Here is a 7,316-nt window from a genome sequence, read left to right on the forward strand (position 1 = left end):
CAAAAAGAACAATCCTGATCACAGTGTCAAAGGTCACTGGTAATGTGCATTCAACTGATTGCAACTGCACTGCAAGGAAAGAGCCTGTTTAATTACTTTGACAGTTTTCCCTTGTATAATAAATTGTATTTTTTTTATGGATGTAAGTAAATAAATGTAGAATTAAAACAATAAATAATAAATAAATGAGACTTAATTTTGAATATTTTTTTATCCCTATTATATTTATCGAATACAAATGCACAGTCACATAAACATATCTCTGAAGTTTATCTAATAAACGAATGGCAAGGGGTGATCTGTTGATGGTCCATTCGAATTGGTGAAATACTGGGAGCAAATCTGGCTACTTGCAGTGTAAATAAAGTCTTTTCTCCCAAGTTTCGATCTCTGAAGCCAAATACAATGAATAACGACATTTGCAGGGTATCTATGAATTGAAATAGCTTTGCCGGCTACATCATTTTTCCCTCTATAATTGCTGCATATACAATGGTATTTGCGTGATTTCTTTGGAGACATCATATAAACCAGTCATACAGCATGAGTCGGTAATCTGCGAAAGTAGAAGCAAGTTACAAACGGGAGAGTTCCAATCAGGGGCGGATAACTACCTTATCAGAATGACCTATACACACACATATCTACACAGTTGCTCAAGCAGAAAGAAAATTATTAAAATACAACACAAAGTAAATAGGGGGAACAAAAATGGCAAGAGTAAATTAATGGAAAAATACTTTGGGCTTTACAAAGGCTCCTAAGACTTTGTATTTTATTTTATATATTTTCACTTTAATGAATAGCTTCTTTTACTATATTAGATAAAGTTTAGAAAACACAAAGGTCTCAAGATATCTTTTGAGACCTCCCATGAAGTTTACAACCTTATCTTTCAAGCATGAAGTATAAAATAAATAAAGACAGCAGAAAGACTTAAGAGAGTTGGCTACTTTTCTGTTTTTGTTTTTTTACTAAGAGCAATGTATCTACAAAGAGTTCAAATTAAAGTCAGCCTTTTTAAGCAGGATTTCTTCTGCTCTCCACCCCACTCTCTTTCTCTCTTTCTCTCTCTCTCTATTTTTTTTTAAGGACCAAATCACTCTATGCTTCCAGCGAAATTTCAACATAGAATTATTTTCTTATTCATTTCCTATTGAGATATTGTTATTATTTTTTATACCAAAGAAACGATGCAGTTTTGATTCTCAGTTTAGGCAATTTACTTCATTTACTTGCTTGCCATAGCTGTAATTTTTGGCTGCAGTTAATAGCCTGAAAAGGCATGGATGGGACTGTGCTAGGTTGACTTGACACTGACACACCGCAGGAAACCTTTGATAACAATCTAAGAAATGAGGTGAGCATTATCAAGTAGATGTATTTTTTTTTTACATTCTCCCCTTTAAATGGGGTCTGTTTTAAGGAGAGAGAGAGAGAGTGTGTGAATGTATGTTTTAGTGGTAGTAATATAGAATAGTAACTACAGATAGATATTATTGTGAAGGCAGTGTAAGCCAAACACTGTGTCACCTTACTATGGTTCATTTCATGGATTCTAACTCCCTTGTACACTAGCACAAGCACAGATCAGGGGTTGATTAAACTGAACCCAGCACTTGAGCGATGGTTTTTATCACCCCTGGTCAATGAGTATTGGTATTGTTAACCAGCTTGGAAGAGTAGTGCAGGAATCAACAAATATATGCAGGGATGATGTTTGCACTGGTATGGACTCAAGGTGCAGATGGCTACTAGATGAAAACACACCATATGCTTTAGGTTAAGGGTACCAATGAAATAGGAAGATTAAGGAAAGCACAGGAAGAAGTAGCAAGGTGAATTCAATTTCAATGGGAGCTGCTGACAACTGATATACACTAAGGAGGGATTAGTGGAATAAATTAATAGGATTACTTAATCAACTTCAAAAGAAGGGCAAAGTTGACTTTGGTGAGATTACAGTTCAAAGCATAAGAATTGATAGAAATACTGCAAGGCATAAACTTCTAAGGGTTTTGACAGTCCACTACCCTGATGATGATGACAACATCAGTAACAACTGCTTTTATGTAAGCGCAAGGTCTTGAGAATGGAAGAGCAAATTACAGGGACTCAATTATCTGGCTGGTACTTCATTAATCTCAGAAAATGAAAGGTAAAGTCTACTGAAGCATGACACTCTCTCAGGATATAATTATGGCAAAAATACATTTTTGCTGGTCATCATAATAACAATGATAAATGGATAGATAAAGACACATGCACACATGTAGGAGAAAGCCTCTAGGAAGTTGCTCAATTATAACCTAGTAGAAATACCAGTTAAATCACATATGTTTAAAAAAAAAAATGGAAGAAAACTCTCCTTGAAATCATATCCTATGTCTTAAAAAAAGGTGAAGCCAAAAATGGATAATGTTGTTCCTGACAACTGTTGGAAGGACAAAAAGACGACAGAATAGTTTTGGCTGGAATGCGTATGACCATAGCTTTCTCTAAACCGTGTTTATCTGGGATCAAACAGCAACAACTACACACACACACACATGTTAGAGGGAAAAGGACAACAAAACCGAGGCAACAGAAGTATCTCATATCATTTAGAGAATTTAATATTCATTCTGCTTTGGTTTTGTAGTCCTTTTCCTCAATATATACCTGCTAACTCGGAAGCCTACTATGGATCCCTAGCTCCAGCCTCAGCCACAAACTAGGAACCTGAAAACCCCTCATATTCTATATGCATATGTACACACACAAACACACACACAGAAGTGAGACAGAGGTGAGATATTTCCTTGTCTGGAAGATTCAACTAATGGAAAACTTGTGTCATACATATTTAAACAAACTGTTCTGAATATCAGGCAATACTCATAGCCTGTAATAAGAACCAAGGCCTGGGCTGAATGACACAGTAGTAGATCAAAAGAGTTGGTAAACTGAGGTAACAATATAAAATGTGTGACTTCAAGACAAAGAAATGCAACCAGCTGGTCTGAACTCATGGACCTATGTCTTAACTATCCAGTTCCATATTCACTTGGCTACATTGCTTTTATCCACACACCAGGATGGATAAAGTAGCACCAATACAGGGCAACAAGGTAGCTTCTATGTTATCACTCAACTCACCAAGGATTGCAACTAAATTTCCTTTAAATTTATATCCTGCCATCTTAAAAAAAAAAGGAGAAAGGAGCACATTGGATAATGTAGTCATAAAATAAAAACAGCTTGAAACAAGATGGGATGGTCATAGCTATAGCTAGAATGCATATGATCATAGAGCTACTCAATTAAATTTCTGCCTTGATCATAGGCTAATATATATGGGTGTAAATAAATGTCTCAAGGTAGCTTGTCAATTAATCCGAGGATCCTCTCCTTAAGATTCATATATACATACAAATGTACGTATGATCATCTACATCATCATACAATGTACTGTATATAATATATGTTTATGCATACATATATATGTATGTATATATAAGTATATGTATGCATATACCCACCCACACATTAATTTATATTAGTTCCTACCTACTCTAAGTTGAATTCTTTTGCATTTTTTTTTACACCAGCATGACATTCCTATTGCTAAAAGTAAAGATAAAGCAATCATGTGAGAGTCAACAGTTTGGAACACTCTGGAGCACTTTGGAACACTTTGGGGGCCATATCACGCTTATCATTAATGTGCCCTTATAGTATTTATTTGAGTACTCACGTTTGCTAGTTTCCTGGCTTGCCTTATCTAAACTTAAGCTAGAGAACAACTGATTAGAAGAGCAATAGCTAATTGTTTAACGGCTAAAACATATTTCATTATTCCCTGATATATGTGTTTGCTACAATATATTTAAGAGATATCAAGCTTACTTAGTGAGAGTCAATGTTGATGATGTTTATTAAAGAATGTGGTTAAAAAGAGGACATAACTTCTTTATATCTTAAATTAACAACTAGAATGCTAATTCTGCAGGATGCATGCTTGATTGTAGTGAACCTTTTACCAATTCTCTACTAGATTAGCCACTCCCTCCAAAATTACTGTGCAGATAAATATATATCATCATCATCATCGTTTAAAGTCTGTTTTCCAGGCTAGCATGGGTTGGACGGTTCAACCGGGGTCTGGGAAGCCAGGAGGCTGCACCAGGCTCCAGTCTGATCTGGCAGTGTTTCTATAGCTGGATGCCCTTCCTAACGGCAACCATTCTATAAGTGCTTTTTACGTGCCAGATATATATATATATGGATATATTTAGATATATATATATATATATATATATATATATTTATATACATACACACACATATATACATGCCCTCGGTGCAAATGGTTCCGCCACACGCCACCACATTACACAATCATGCAAATAACAACAATGGCACTCCTATACAAGCCTAAAGCCAATGGCATATATATATATAAATATAAATATATATATATTATATATAATAGGTGCAGGTGTGGTTAAGTGGTTCAGAAGCTTGCTTCTCAACTATGTGGTCTTGAGCTCAATCCCAGTGCACACCTTGGGCAACTGTTTTCAACCATAGCCCTGGGCTAGCCAAAGCCTTGTGAATGGAATAAGTATACAAATACTAAAAGAAGCCTGTCAACACACACACACACACACACACACACACACACATTTACATAACACGTGCATGTGTATATATATACATCCTTGTCTTGATACCATGTTGTAAACAACCATCACTACTGCTGTACAAGAGATGTTGTTCTTTTCCAGTCTTCTGTGAAAGACATGTCTGGCCATGAGAAATATTACCTTGCTTAGAAATAGCGAAGGTTGGCGTCATGAAGGACCCCAGGCTGAAGAAAATCTGACTTAACAAATTCCATCTGATTCATATAAGCATGGAAAATTGGATGGTAAATGACGATGATATAAAGATATGCATATGTGTGCTCGTATGGGGTATGTATATATATTTTATAGAATTACATATTTCTTTAGTTGCATGCATCGTTTGCTGTAAACACATTTAATATTGATATTTAGGAAGAGGGTGTGCGTGCATGTGTGTGTGTGTTTCTTTGTGGATTGTTGATTTAGAGCAGTTTTTCTCATTCATTCTTGTCCCACGTCACAGTAAAAAAAAAAAAAAAAGTAGCCTCATACACAAAGTTAGCACATAATTGCACACACACACACACACACACACACACAAAAGAAGTCTTAAAACTTCATTAAACCATAATATCAAAAAGCATTGCAGGACCACTCTCAATTTCTTTCTCATTTTTTGCACATCACATAGTCACAAGACAATACAGGATCTTAAAACAATATATGTATCTTTAACCCTTTTGTTACTGTATTTATTTTGAGATGCTCTGTGTTTCTTTCAATTAATTATAATAAAGAATTTAGTAAAATAACTTAGTTATCATTCAGCTAGTGTTAGGAGCATAAATTGTGACTAAGGTTTGGTGGAAGATTTTAATTCAAAACTTATGAAAACAAGACATCTGTACACAGAGCCAGGGCCGGTTTCAGCCGGGTTGGTAACAAAAGGGTTAAAGGTCTGTAAAAGAAACTTTTAATTTTTTAAATGTTTGAAGTGATTTGCAATTTTGTGACTCTAAGAGATGCTCTTTACATGTATATAGTATATTTGTGCAGGCACACACATGCACGTATGCATATACAAATATATACACGGGCACACACAAACAAATATACATAAAAAAATTACTCGTAATATTTATGTAAATATTGTTTGTGTGCATGTGTGCATGCATGTCTGTGAGTCAGGGTGTATACACATTCACACACGCATATATTACTTGCTTGGAATATTTTTATTTACTCTTTTACATCGTTTTCCTAGTGCTTTTGGCAAAACAAAATGCTTTCTTTGTTGATGCAATAGCTTTTACAGCTGGATGCCTCTCCTTCAGCTAACCACTGAATTGGAACTAGTGGAGAGAGCACCACATATACATGTATATACATACATACATATATGGGGTACAGTGAACAAATTGGTGTCTAAATTACGCAAAAATGAAAATGACACCCACATCACATGTTAACAGATATATTTACTAAAATTACATAAAAATATCTTGAAATACTAAAGAATAAATTTATTCAATAAAATCGCCATTGGCTTCAACAACAGTCTCCAGACGACTTCAGAATCACTTGCAGCTCTTTTGGATGGTCTCCTGCTGTTATAATCCTTGCTTTCAGCTCATTTTGTTGGTAGAACATGTAGTAGCTCATCTGAAAAACTGTCAAATGGTTTTCTTTGACTCCAATACTTCTGATTTCTAATGGTACCAAAGTAACTTTGCCTTCCATCCTTCTCAGGTGAAGAAAATAAAGTACCAATGAAGTAATAATTTACTAACTCCTTTCCTTTCTTATCTCTGGGAGGGTCGTGAACGCCGAGTCCTCAAGCACACCTTCCATTGGATCCAGTTAAAAGCAACTGCCTCCATTTGATCTGGCTAGATCCCTATGCAAAACCAACCAAGCTCATGGATGTTATCCAACCATCTTGCTCATGGTCTACCCTCGAGTCTCCTGTCATATTAACAGTACCAGAGCCAAGGATGCTTGTTAAAGAAACTCTGATTATATCTGACCTTGTGTCTAAATTAGAAACGAAAATTAATATAGTTCAACCAAATAAGGATTTCACAAAATATCTTGTTAGAAGCTCCATGAATTTTGGCCACCCACACTTCAGTATGTGTGTGTGTGTGTATCTAACTTACCAAATATAAAGCTTTTAGCTAACCCAAGGTTATGACGGAAGCAACTTGCCAAAGTGCTGGAGTGATGCACTTGCAAAACTAATTTATATAAGCTGACCAAAGCCTTGTGAATGGATTTGGTAGATGGAAACTGGAAGAGCCTAACATGTGTGTGTATCCCTTGTCATGACATTGTATGTGTTATACAAACTGTGTCATTTATTTCCAATATTCCGAGAAAACATACCTAAACAATAGGGAAACATTACTTTGCTTGGAAACAGGTAATGGTTGGTGACAGGAAGGACATCCAACTCCGTTTGCTCCATACAAGCACAGAAAATGGAAAAGTGGTCATTAAAATTACACACACAAACCCATTTCAAGCCATATGCAGCCACACCACCATGCCTGGAACAATATATATATATCTTTTCCAATATGGGCCTTCTGTTCTAAAAAATGGTAGGGTATGATTTGAGCATCTCAATAAAGGGCTCCTCCTAGGCTGCTATCCTTTTTTGCATTGAAACATTAAGGTGTTTAAGATTAGGAAACTGTTTTCAAC

General features: G+C 35.7%; 1 protein-coding gene across 4 annotated transcripts in view; it reads right to left on the reverse strand.

The window, feature by feature from the left end:
* Positions 1–7,316, reverse strand: part of LOC115210541 (transcription factor mef2A) — a 229,993-nt gene that overhangs the window by 52,678 nt on the left and 169,999 nt on the right. The window lies entirely within an intron of this gene.

Source organism: Octopus sinensis, linkage group LG4 (genome assembly GCF_006345805.1).
Source record: "Octopus sinensis linkage group LG4, ASM634580v1, whole genome shotgun sequence".
Lineage (NCBI taxonomy): Eukaryota > Metazoa > Mollusca > Cephalopoda > Octopoda > Octopodidae > Octopus > Octopus sinensis.